Source organism: Dermacentor andersoni, chromosome 6, assembly GCF_023375885.2.
Source record: "Dermacentor andersoni chromosome 6, qqDerAnde1_hic_scaffold, whole genome shotgun sequence".
Lineage (NCBI taxonomy): Eukaryota > Metazoa > Arthropoda > Arachnida > Ixodida > Ixodidae > Dermacentor > Dermacentor andersoni.
This window is the reverse complement of record NC_092819.1, coordinates 106,755,806-106,767,286: the sequence shown is the minus strand read 5'-3', so window position 1 is coordinate 106,767,286 and position 11,481 is coordinate 106,755,806. Positions and strand designations below refer to the sequence as shown.

At 43.8% G+C, this 11,481-nt stretch overlaps 4 non-coding genes across 4 annotated transcripts; 2 read left to right on the top strand and 2 right to left on the bottom strand.

Moving 5' to 3' along the window:
- The first annotated feature begins 1,390 nt into the window (after positions 1 to 1,390).
- On the top strand, positions 1,391 to 1,463 carry TRNAA-AGC (transfer RNA alanine (anticodon AGC)). Its single transcript has one exon. It is a non-coding gene; the product is annotated as a tRNA-Ala (tRNA).
- A 5,012-nt stretch (positions 1,464 to 6,475) lies between these two features.
- Positions 6,476 to 6,565, bottom strand: TRNAY-GUA (transfer RNA tyrosine (anticodon GUA)). The gene is given in 2 exon segments: positions 6,476 to 6,511; positions 6,529 to 6,565. It is a non-coding gene; the product is annotated as a tRNA-Tyr (tRNA).
- Positions 6,566 to 8,890: 2,325 nt separating this feature from the next.
- On the top strand, positions 8,891 to 8,963 carry TRNAA-AGC (transfer RNA alanine (anticodon AGC)). Its single transcript has one exon. It is a non-coding gene; the product is annotated as a tRNA-Ala (tRNA).
- A 2,138-nt stretch (positions 8,964 to 11,101) lies between these two features.
- TRNAY-GUA (transfer RNA tyrosine (anticodon GUA)) lies at positions 11,102 to 11,191 on the bottom strand. The gene is given in 2 exon segments: positions 11,102 to 11,137; positions 11,155 to 11,191. It is a non-coding gene; the product is annotated as a tRNA-Tyr (tRNA).
- Between the last annotated feature and the right edge of the window lie 290 nt (positions 11,192 to 11,481).

Below are 11,481 nucleotides of genomic sequence, written 5' to 3'. Positions count from 1 at the left end.
ATGAAGGCCTCATTAACTTGAACGAGGTAGCACACCGCTCTGCGCGAGAACTGACCCGCAGCGCAGAATCGGAGACCACCTCTTCGAGTTTGGAACTCCTGGTTCAAAACCCGCGAGAACACCTGGTCAGGTACAATGACATCACCAAGCACTACCAACTAGGCAGGCGGTTGCTGCCCCCACCTCACCCTATGCTGAAACGTCGCCAGGCAGTCATCTGGCGACAATTGCAAACACAAACATTTCCCAGTTCGGTGCGATTGCAGCACATTTTCCCCGCGCAATACCCGACTGCTATTTGCAAATTATGTCAGTTAACTAGAGCGACACTGTCACACATGTTGTGGGAGTGTCGGGTTACATCTGCTACAATGGCAGTAGCTCCGGAGGCTCTTGCGTCGAAGTGGGCCGCCGATCTGCGCAGCTCCAACCTCAAGACACAAGAGTGGGCTGTCCAGCAAGCCCGAGAGGTGGCGACGAGGCAAGGCCTCGAAGTCCCCTCATGGGAGACCTCAGCCCGAGTCGTCAAATTTGCCGGACTCAAAATAAAGTTGTTTCCGTCCATACACATTCATTGAAATCACACATACAACCAACAGAACAGCACACATTTCAATAAAGAACCCGCAGAAAGCAAGTATCCTAACCATATATAAAGCCTTGCATACACCCCTTAAGCAGTAGTAGTGGTTTTGCGGCAGCTTCGCGGAATATCCACTTCCCCAGAGCCGGGATGGTGAGTCAACGTTTTCTTGCTAGCAGTCACCAAACCGGAACATGTTAAGCATCTATGAATCAGTATCGTTAGACCTCCCGTTTATTTTAAACCATAATTACTTGTTAATTTGATAAATTCGCTTAAAGATACGGAGGGGTTCATTAGTCCGTGCTTGCACACAGTCATCTGTGTCAAAACCATCATTAGCACGTGCTTATCACTACTTTAAGACGAAATAACTTCTACTAGGTATAAGAAAGAGATTACTCTCTCATGCAAAGGAGCTTAGCAGGAGTATGAAGATATATCAGGAAATACATTGTTATATGGTGGTGTTTGCTTACGTGACTCTACACCGATTGGTCGACACTGCTTTACCGTCAAGCGACCCACATACATATATACAAATATATGTTTTGGTGCTGGTTTATTTAATACAAGCATGCTCGTTTGCGTCAATGTGGCAGATGATGTTCTGACCGCCACCGAAATCAAAACAGGTGTTTCCAGCGGTAGACTGTGCCTTTAATATGCGAAGCGAGATTCTCGCGCGAACCGGTCGGCGCCTCCCCCCCCCCCCCCTCTCGTCACCTCTGTCGTTCGCATTCCTTCGACCTAGTCTCACTCGAGGAGCACAATACGGTAGCAACTCGGTGACCGAGCGACCGTGTTGGGGGTGTAGCTCAGATGGTAGAGCGCTCGCTTAGCATGCGAGAGGTACTGGGATCGATACCCAGCACCTCCACGATTTTTTTTTTCGCCATTAAAACAAAAGAATAAACAATATTTCTTTCAAACTGCCTCCGTACTCAGTTGTGAGAGATACAATATAGACACATTTGCGCAGATCGGGTGAACTTCAATGTTGCTCCTTTACATTTAGTGACCAGAATAGCTTTCTGCATTTTTGTGAGCTTGGATAAAAGTAATGTTAGGGTAAGCGTGCTTAGTCCGAATAGTTGGCTGTATTAGAGGTGCTTCATGCATTATAAACGTTTATCCAGACATTTTTGCCAAGCCTCTTGTCAGATGTTGCGGAAGTCGACGCCCAAGCACTCCGTAAAGCTTGTTAACCAGAGAAGCTGAAACGTGCCACCCCGGTGTTTATCACTGAGTTAATCCCGATGTTTCAATAAACGGCTGCTCGGTACACTGCCGGATCCTCGATACGCAGTTGCTTCTTGTGCTCAGCTGCACGAGCTCACTTTTTTAATGATATGATATAATGGGATGTTGACGCACAATTTAGGCGCCAGCTACGCCTTAGCTCTTGAATGGGTCCAACCTCCAACATGCAGGGTTCAAGATTACATGTGAAACAACCTTCTCATGCAAGCACCAGAAGTTGCCAAGTAACGTGTTCTTCGTAACACTATGACGTAAAAATAAAAGTGGTGCATACAATATACATCTGGAATAACTCCACAGGAATGTACAAGAAAGTATCAAAAATACAAATAACAATGTCACCAATTATACCGTCTCTAGTCAGTGGGTGGTGCATAAATCGTGCAAATGCATTATGTATACATATGTACATACGTATGTATAATGTTTACATATATACAGAACAGAACAGCTAACATAAGATAATGCACAAACACATACATATATACAGCGACACTGAAATAAAAGGAATATTGAAAGTATTAATATCTGCCAATAATGCCGCTGTTTTAGAGAAATAGTTTAGAGCTTTTAAGCCTCTCTGCTGCAAAGCTGTTCTAGGCCAAGGGACCAAATTTTTCTCTAAACTAATAGGTCGAAGATCTAATGTCATTAGAGTTGATTTAACGTGGCGTCTTGGTGTGTCGTGACATGGGCAACCTAGAAGGAGGTGATGTAGATCTTCATCTACAAATCCAGAATCACATTCGGGGGTTTCCGCACGGCCAATGCTATGTAAGAAATGTTTTATGCACGCAGTTGCTAGCCTTACTCGATGAATTGGCGTTTCCATATTTCTGTCCAATGACAATGGAAATTTGAATTCAATAAATGGATCGATATGATGCAAATCAGAGTTTTATAATTCTGGCCAAAGCAAGTATTCCTCCACATTTTGAAAGCCTTTGCCCTTATAACGCAACGTAAATCATTCTTTTATATTGGGAAGGAACCACATCGCCTTTGAGGTGTGCTTGTCGTACTGCTTCATAGGCTGATGTCTTGCCAGAGATGTTGTAACGTCCTGGTATCCACTGAAATGCTATTTCATGCTTCGCTTCGCTTGCCTTTCTGAGGTATTTAAGTGTTTCGCATATTATGCTTTCACTGATGTTTTTTTTTTTTCATTTTATGGTGCAGATTGATAATAGTGCCGCCTATTAATCGCTGAAAATTACCCATTTTTGCGCATCTCTAATTGAAGTTATAAATTTTATCGCACATAGCGTTGGGAATTGTTCAGCCGTTGGGGATGAAGTCGCGCGCGCTAACTTAAATGATTCTTGTTTATTGAGGTGCCCTATTAGGAATCCTGAAGTTGAAGAGGTTGCTGCACTGAAGCCATCTGTATAGACGTGCCTGCATCCTGAATATCGCATATTTTTCTGTTGAAGTGCTAGTTGTTGAGCAGCTTGAATGAACATGTCTCTTTTTCTTCATATACCGTCTACCGACAATTCGATTTTGGGAAGCGTAAGCAGCTATGAATAATATTCGACGTCTGAGTTCCAAAATTCCGTGCTTGGTAATATATGGCACTTTTCCTTGAATTTCCTTATAAACATAGCTTCTATCTCGTTTCGTTATCTCTAGAGCCAATGGGTGGCTTTTATGCTGTAATTGCAGAGAAAATAATGTCGGCATGTTTCTGTAGTTCTCATAACTGGAAGCGGTAATTGGCGAACCTCAACTATCAAAAGAAAGGTAGAAGTCGCTCGGGGAACTCTTAGACATATGCGCAGTCCTCTAGCTAAAAGTATTAAATGTCGCTTTCGGACGTGTATTAAAGTCCGCGTAAGATGGGTATGGAATTCGCAATTTTTGGCGTATTAATGCATTGTAAACAGTCAGAATGAACCACGCTGATTTACCGCATGATGTGCCTGCATGTGTGCGAAGCACAGTCGCTATCGCATTGACCTCGTTTTCGAGGTTTTTATGTGAGTTGCGCAGGATTGCTGCCTATTAGGAATTAGTCGAAGAAATCGAAGCTGTGTGACAATCGTTAGAGGTTGTCCTTCAAGATTAAGGGTTAAATCTTTTAACTGCCTCCGAGTGAAGGTCAGTACAGCTGTCCTTGCATGTAATAGAACGATTTCTCTCTTTCTCTCTCTCATCTCTCTCTTTCTCTCTTTCCCTCTCAAACTAATGGTTAATAATATTTATGCCATCTTCCAATGCAATCTCAAGTAACTGAACATTAGTCCTAGATGTCCAAATCCACACACAATCTGCATACCGTTAAGGAAGGAAGGAAATCAACTTTATTCGAGGTCCTGCAGGCCACGAGAGCTTTGGGCCCTCATGGAGTGGGCGTCTCCCACGACGGAACCGGGAGGTTGAGTTTCCTGGCGGCGTCATGGACCTGCTGGACGGCCCAGAGTTGGGGAGCGAGTTCTTCGCTCCGGATTGCTTCTTCAAATTTGCGCTTGTCAGTGAGAATCGTAACTGTGATGTCAGTCTTCTTGTTAAATCAGCCTGTTGTTCTGCCCGGGCTGCAGCATTGGAACGACGTAAACGAGCTCGCTCCCGCTTCTAGCCGCGGCATTGCTGATCGAAGGCTGTCTGCTCCTAAGGACTACGTATGACGCGTATTCTATCCATTTCGGAGCCGGAGAGAAACTGCTGCACGCGTGCTCGGCTGCGACAAAGAGCAATGACGTCACTAGTGGCGCAACTAATACAGCACCACCTCGATATAATATAATCGGGATGCTCCCAACTAGGCAACAGTGATTTTGACGTCATGGCTTTCATCACGCCAGCCTTGTAAATGAAATTGCGGGTCAGGTAGCGTGACGTCATGGTTCGAAGTAAACAGGCATTCGGCTATCTAGGTGGCGTTGGCTAATCGTGCGCCTCCTTTCTCTATTTTTTTCCTCCATGCGCATGGGGTTACGCCCGAGGAGTTTTCGGTCTACAGGCGACCGACAGATGGATGTACGGACAAATGGACGGACGAATCGGCTAGTGGTATACAGCTTCGCTGTAAAACTCGAGTTCAGCGAATCGTGTCTCCGAAGGCATTTCCTGCGAGAGCATTTGCCCCGGAACGTTGTTTAATGTCCCCAACCTGTCATCCTTAAAAGAGGCCGCCCTCTTAAAGGTGACTGGTTACAAGATAGCCAAAGTGTCGACCTTAATGTGCCCCCAACATAGTGCAGTGCTGTTTAACTGTACGCAACAACGACAACAGGTCGACAACGGTTGAACGAATGCGGCGACAACGGCAGTGACTGCACTATTGCGATGAAACGACGACAGCGACATGACGACACCACATCACTGACTGTTGAAAAAAAACTTTATTTTGCACATTCCCTAATCAAGGGCTATGCAGGAGTTGCTAGCTCTTCCAAACACTTATTGCACGGGCCACACGACACAGCCTATAGGAACTATTTTGCCACCGCGTGTAGTGGAGTGAGCCAGTGTTCAAGAGAGTTGAAATCGGTGGGTGGATGATTAAGCTCTAGTGCACAGGCCATTTAGTGCAATCTGTCAGGTTTACATTGTCATCCTTACTCAACAAATGCTAACAAAAAACGCTCGCTTCGATACATACATCAGAACACAAATGTATTTTATGTCGTTTTATTACCATTAAAATTAATATTGTTGGCTTGTGTTGCATTGTGTTTACTGTTCTTTGCGTTATTTTGTGAATTGCGTTCGCGTTAGCTTAATGTGCTAAACATTTCCTGAATGTATGTATTGATTGAATGCCTGCCCTCGTTGTACTCGTTATGAGTTTTAATTTTTATTACGTTATTCTTTATATTGACTCTTTTAATTGCTGTATTGCACCAGTGTACATTGGTACACATCCGGTCTGGAAACCCATGTACATGGGCCTTCAGGGACTTTCATGTTGTTTGAAGCGCTTTTCACCTGATGGAGCCCCAAATGCTGCTGGAAATAAAGAGAGAGAGAGAAACTAAGAGGAAAAGATAATGAGGTTAACCAAGGACGTGCCCAATTGGTTACCCAACACTTGGGAAGTGGGAAAAGGGACGTACATATAAGAAGAAAAAAGAAAAATATTCGCCAGTCATTGGCAGCTAGTCAAAGAAGAATTTCCACTGTCACAAACATTCATGCAATCCAGTGTCCTTCAAGAAGTGCAGAAGGGCTCTTGTGGCCTTTTGCATGCAAGAATGCATAGGCCATGGTCCGAGAATATTTCCTTCTGAGAGCGCTCTGTTATCTAGCTGGTTGAGTTTCACTTGTAAAATACGTCGTTGAGTGTCGCAGAAGCTACTCTAGAGTCTTATCTTACCCGCACAAATTGCACGCCGCCGTTATGGCCATACCTATCAGGAATACAATTTGCAAATGTGACACCCAACCACATAAAGGAGGCTTTGTGGTGGCGCTTTCTGTTGTAAACTGAAACGCCACCACAAAGAAACAATTTGTAAATTATTGTAAATTAAAGATGCTCCGCAGTTCATGAAGAGGGCCAGACCTTTTTTTGGCCAGGAGAACATGACCACCCTTTTTTTATGAGAGGCGACCTCTGCATTTGTTGCTACATTACAAAGGAAAGTAACATTCACTTGGTTTGAACCGTAGAGAGGGAAAAAAATATCCGTCGAGCCGGATTTGAACCAGCGACCTATGGATGTCTGTGTTGAATGCCTCTACAGTCCACCGCTCTACCAACTGAGCTATCGACGGAACGGCAACCGTAAACCTTAAAGAGCAGGCAGTGCCTGGGGACGGCATGAACCAATTAGCTGAAAGCATATGCGGCGAAGGACTGGTGCGAATCTGGTTCATTGGTGTCGTCGAATTTTCCCGAGCCCAGATTAACTATAACGTCGGCTGGCACTTAAGGGGACGCTAAGAAATTCTAACAAGATTTAAGGAAAAAATAGCGTATTCATTCCGCAGAATTGACGACTGTGGTCAAATACGTAACACCGGTGTATATAGTGTTTGCTTACGTGACTGTACAGCGATTGGTTGACACCGTGTTTCCGTAAAGCGACGCCACATGTTATTTTCGCACTCACATTCAGAGCCAAGTTAAGAATATATATCCAGGTTTATGAAGTACAAGCATTCTCGTTAAGTCAATGTGACAGAGGATGGTCTGATCTCCAGCGCAATCCAAAAACATGTTCTGAGCGGTAGACAATCCCTTTAATATGCGAAGCGAGATTCTTGCGGCAACCGGTCGCCGCCCCTCCCCCCTCCCTTCTCTCACCTCCGCCGTTCGCTTTCCTTCGACCTAGTTTCACGCGAAAAGCACAATACGGTAGCGACTCGGTTACCACGACAAGGTGTAGGGGGAGTAGGGGGTGTAGCATGTCAATGTTGGCTCCATTGTGCTTAAAGGCGTTAGGCTTTGCTACACATGTTGTACTACTCGTTTAGTTATTAATGGCCAACTCTCCGAACCCATTTCTATTTGCTCATCAGTAAAACAAGGATGCCCGATGTCCCCACTACTATTCGCTCTTTACCTGGAACCGCTATGCTTAAGCGTAATTCAGCCGAGTCACATCCATGGCTTCAATATACTGGGTAATGAAGTTAAAGTCTTAGCTTATGCAGACGATCTAGCGTTCTTCTGCACGGATAAGTCCAGTGTTGAAAAAGTAGTATCGAAAATAGAAGAATTTGGCAGCGTATCAGGAGCGCGAATGAACTCCTCAAAAAGTTTAGGCTTATGGTTTGGCTCATGGTGCTATACACCAGAACAGTTTGCAGGCGTTAAGTGGACTGATGTCCCGCCAAAGTATCTTGGCGTGCCGCTAGACGCATATAAATTAAGCGCACGCTATTGGAAAGAACGGGTTTCGGTACTACAAAGTTACGCCCAGACATTCGTTCCACAACGACTTTCTATTTTTGGGAAAGCCGAAGCCTGCAATAAGTTCTTGGCAACAAAAATTTTCTATGTATTGCAAGTTATCCATTGTGCTAGGCTATACATCCAACGCTTTCACCGTATCTTTGCAACCTTCGTATGTTCTTCAACTTTTGAGCCCATGAGGCGAGACAATATTTTTAGGCCTGTTAGTGAAGGTGGGCTGGGCTTAGTACATCTTTATGTGCGGCAGATAGTGTCTCGTTTCTTCTTTTTTCGCGATACTTCCCATCCTGTAATTCGTTCATACATGCAAGTCGCACTTGTTAATGCGTTACCTGATTTAGTTGTTTCTTCAAGTTTTTCTTCGCGCTTATGCTTGCGGGGGTTCATGCAAGAAGTTTACTTGGCGGTTCGTTTCCTGACAGTTCGGTTTTCCACTGAATACTTGTATTCTGTGTCGCGCAAAACGTTGTACAAAGACTTACTATTCATGCTATTTCCGCCTCCACTTTGCCGATCAATATACATTAAATTGCCAGGCCACGATGTGCTAAAGCGAGTTCGCAAAATGTATTTATCCCCTTGCTGCAAAACATTCTTTTATAAAGTTCATAGTGAAACCATACCGGTTAAAACATGGCTACAAAAAAAGGGTATCTTTGTCTCTTCTGTTAACTGTCGCCTTTGTGATGTACCAGAGACAATTGAACATTGTTTTATTAGCTGCACTGACGCCATCCTATTTTGGGATGTCCTCCAACGGACTTTAAAGAAAGACTTTGAAATTAACGCTCATACTGTGCGATACCTGCTGCCAACCTCTGATAATAGTGCACCTTTCGATATGTTTTTTGTCATGGGAATGCACAGTTTGTGGAAAACGCGAATGATGGACAGAAACGCCGAAAGGGTTGTACCTACAAGGGCAAATTTCATCCAAATGACACTACACCTAAAGCAGGTTTATGATGGACTCGGTGTACAACCGGACTGGTACCCTATTTTGGTGAGGTGCTTATCCTTGCCACCATTCTAAAGTGACAAGAACGTTTCTACTCACAGTATGAACGCTGCCTTTTCTGTGTGTGACTTTTACTGTGCCCTCCATTCTCTGACTATGCAGAACTGGTGAACGTCTGGTTGAATGCAACTATAATAAATACCATGAAAGAAAGGAAAAAAAAAGGGGTGTAGCTCAGATGGTAGAGCGCTCGCTTAGCATGCGAGAGGTACTGGGATCGATACCCAGCACCTCCACGACTTCTTTTTTTTTCGCCAATGAAATATAGCTACAACTTGGGTTTTTTTCTTTTTTTTTCAAAGTGCCGCAATACTCAGTTGTGAGAAAGTTGATGTAAACACTCGGTTTTCTGCAGTTGGGGTGAACTGCAAAATGGTGCCTTTATGTGCACTCACCAGAAAAGCTTCTTGCATTTTTGTGCACATGGATAAAAGTAATATTTACATAAGATACGCTTAGTTCGAATAGGTCACTGTATTAGAGGTGCTTTATTCATTATAAAAATTTGTCCAGACATTTTTGACAAACCTTCGGTGAGGTATTCTAGAAATGCATTCAAAGTTCAGCTAATACTGTGTCTTCGAACGCCTTTACTGCGAGCGCATTTAATGTAATGCTTCTAGAACTGGTATTGAACGCGATAAGTACATACTTAGGCCTGATTATGTATCTTTACGTCTAGATCATGTGAATAAGGTAAGAGAAATAAAATGCAAAACCGAAATGCTAAGAATGTCTTTTTTCCCCAGGACGATTTCAAACTGGAACAGGTTACCGCAGGACTCTGTAACAATTCTGTCTAATGATGCATTTTTTTCTTCCTTGTTATAACATGTTCTTTGACGATGTCTGACGATGAATGCTTTGAATGCTGTCTGACGATGTATCTTTCTTTTTCTTCATTAAGATAACATATTCTGAAGTTGTGTTTCTCAGGATGTATATGTTGTGACGTAAATTATTTTGCATTTATTATGAAATGACTTGTACTGTTTGTTGTGTAAACTATTTGACCCCCCCCCCCCCCCCCACTGTAATGCCACACTGGCGCTGTGGGTTCTGTAATAAATAAATAAATAAATAAAAATAAATTTGCAACTTAGTTCAAGGGCCTCAACCTATTATCTTTGAACTGTGCCTCCTTCTTAATGATAACCGGTTACAATATAGCCAAATCGTCGACCTTAATCTGCCCCCAACGTAGTGCAGTGTTCTGAAACTCTAGGCAACCACGACTTCAGATCGACAACGGTTCAATGAAAACGACAACAACTGCAGTGACTGCACATTGCGGCTGCAATGACGACGGTGACATGACCACGACACATCACTGACTGTTGAGAAGAAAAAAAAACTTTATTTGGCACATTCCCTAATCAAGGACTACACGGGACTCGCTAGCTCTTCCAAACGCTTATTCCACGTACCACACAGCACAGTGCATAGGAGCTGCTTTGTTGCCGCGTGTGGTTGAGCGAGCCAATGTTCAAGAGATTTGAAGTCGGGAGGATGGATGATTATGCTCTCCTGCAGAGGCCATTACGTGCAATCTCTCAGGTTTACATTGTCATTCTTGCTCAACAAACGTGAACAGAGAAGCATTGGCTTCGCTAGGCACAGCAGAAGACAATTGAGAGATTGTTTTTCAACTCTTGATTAATGTTCTTGCTTCAGGCCTTTGTATTGCCACTACACTGATGATTGTAAGCTCTGTGTATTGTATATATTGTAATTTGCGTTATTTTGGGAATTGGATTCACGTGAAACATATCGCGTTAGCTTAATGTATTAGATATTTCCTTTATCTCTGCATTGATTGAATACATACAAACTTCGTCGTACTTTTTATAAGCCTTAATTTTTATAACCTTATTCTTTACATTGACTTTATTACTGTACTGCGCTATTGTACATTTGTACACGTCCGGTCTGTAAACCTCCTGTGGTCCCAAATGGTTCCTCAGGAAATTTCATGTTGTTGGCAACCGCTTCTCGCCTGCTGAACCGCCAATTGCTGTTCGAGATAAACAAATAAGTAAAGTGACTTTCTGGTGGCGCTTTCCGGGCGCGTCGGCAGAGCCACAATACTACGATTGATATATGAGTATAGGCGTAGGGGGGTGGGGGAAGGGGTTAAGGGTCGCGTTAGAGTTGTAGTGAGTTGAACCGGCAATAATACTGCCCCAAGAGGCAGTCCGCTTTAACTATTGAGAATTAAAGATGATCCGCAGGTCATGAAGAGGGCCAGCCCTATCTTTGGCCAGGAGAATATGACCATCGTTTTCTTACGAGGAGAGGTGACGTCAGCATTTGTTGCTAATTCACAAAGAAAAGTAACATTCAGTGGACTTGACCCGTCATGAGAAAAAAAATATCCGTCGAGCCGGATTTGAACCAGCGACCTATGGATGCCTGTGTTGAGTGCCTCTACAGTCCACCGCTCTACCAACTGAGCTATCGACGGAACGGTAAACCCCTACCTTAAAGAGCAGGCACTACCTGCGGAAGGCGTGACTTAATTAGCTGAAGGAAGATGCGGCTAAGAATTGGCGCAAACACTGGTTCACCGGTATCGTCGAATATTTTCCGAGTGAAAAGTACCTTGAACGTCGGCTGGTACGTAAGGGGACGCTAAGAAATTCTAACCAGATTTAAGGAAAAAATTGCGTATTCGTTCCGCAGAATTGACGACTGTGGTCAAATGCGTAACACCGGTGTATCAGTGGATTGACATTCAGTGAACAAGAAACAGGC